This window comes from Papaver somniferum, chromosome 6, assembly GCF_003573695.1.
Source record: "Papaver somniferum cultivar HN1 chromosome 6, ASM357369v1, whole genome shotgun sequence".
NCBI classification, from domain to species: domain Eukaryota; kingdom Viridiplantae; phylum Streptophyta; class Magnoliopsida; order Ranunculales; family Papaveraceae; genus Papaver; species Papaver somniferum.
This window is the reverse complement of record NC_039363.1, coordinates 108,171,327-108,172,975: the sequence shown is the minus strand read 5'-3', so window position 1 is coordinate 108,172,975 and position 1,649 is coordinate 108,171,327. Positions and strand designations below refer to the sequence as shown.

General features: G+C 33.4%; 1 non-coding gene across 1 annotated transcript; it reads right to left on the bottom strand.

Annotated features, from left to right (window-relative positions):
• Window positions 1–650: 650 nt before the first annotated feature.
• TRNAD-GUC lies at window positions 651–724 on the bottom strand. Its single transcript has one exon. It is a non-coding gene; the product is annotated as a tRNA-Asp (tRNA).
• Between the last annotated feature and the right edge of the window lie 925 nt (window positions 725–1,649).

The following is a 1,649-nucleotide window of genomic DNA, read 5'->3' as shown; positions in this document are numbered from 1 at the left end:
GTACTTTTTTGGAGTTTACTCTTGCTTCGATATGACTCCTTCATCAAAGAAAAAACAACAGAGAGAAGAAATATTATTCATTTCCTTATTAAGCAGGGTAGGGCAGATATTTCTTTGATCTCTCTTTTATTAAAAAAAAAAGCTTATTTCCTTGGATTGAAGCCGGAACATATATCATATCCGAAATTCAGCATGGAAGTGAGATAGATAGATTGTTTCCAATTAAGAATTGAGGTTCCCAAAAATCGGAGCTAGAAAATAAAGAGGTGGTTTTAATAGAATATAAAAAGGATTCTGGCACGCCAACTCTGTTAAGGTCAAGTTTATTTTGTATCACACAATGAAAGAACCGAATCCAATTTGTATGTATGCTCTCGGGAACCGGGTGGGTATTATATTGAATTCCATGGATCAGAACCAATAGAAAAAGTAAAACCTGTGTGGTATCTCTTGAAATCTTGAATAGGACCCTACCACAAATTCTGCCAATCTAGCTCTCCCCACGAATCAGTACTAGTCGAGAATGAATTTAAATTCTTTTATTTCTTCGATGATAAAAAAGACTTCTGGCGGGAATTAGATTTTTCTTTCAGTCCTCTCTCTTCACCGAAAATAGAGAAATGAGTTGACGGATTCATCGGATCCTAGGTCGGGACTGACGGGGCTCGAACCCGCAGCTTCCACCTTGACAGGGTGGTGCTCTGACCAATTGAACTACAATCCCAGGGAAATAAGATGTACATGATACATATTCTTATTATTAAATTCATAGCATATTTCTATTTAGAGTCGTTGTGTTGTAACAGAGATAGAAGCGATATGTTGATATTCATATGGGTATGGGATTTAGTGAGAACGACACGTATTACTAGTAGTCAAATCATGTCATAATAAATCTTTCGGTGAAAAATAAAAAAGCTTTTTTCTTTACCTCCCCTTATATATTAAGGTTAAGGGGAGGTAAAGAAAGATATCAATTTTATTTGAGATTAAACTCATGTCTTCTTTTTTATTATCAATGATTGAAGAAATAAAAGGGATTTTCATTCCACGTCTTAAATGAAATGAGCGGACTAGAATCATCAGTATATGAGATCTGGTAGTATGGTAGAAAGATATCAATTTATTTCTACCATACTTTCTATTATTGTACTGTCTAAAGTTGTACTGGTACTGTATAAAGAGGTATAGGCTTCATCTAGATTAATCTACAAGATGTATCTTGTATCTTCATATATGTACATATCTATAAATTTCATATATGTGATGTACATCATGTAACTAACACCCCAATTCTAGTTCTTCCTTGGATCTATTTTCTTTGTTTGATTGAAAGATTCTTTTTAATATAGTCCATTACTGTAATCCAATATAATTTTGAAATTGATATTTAATATTTAAAATCCCTTTGCAGAATGATATATGAAAAAATGTCTATAGTTTGATTATTCAACTCTATTAGTAGTGCTTTTAGAGTCCCCTTCTTCCCCATACTACAAGTGAAAAGGAAAATGTAAGTCTACCATTAAAGCGGCCCAAGCAAGACTTACTATATCCATGTGAATTATGTCCCCTATCTCTATGAATATGAAGGAATTCGTCCATTATTGATCATTAACAATAGTGGAATCTATGGTGTAGAGTCAAAA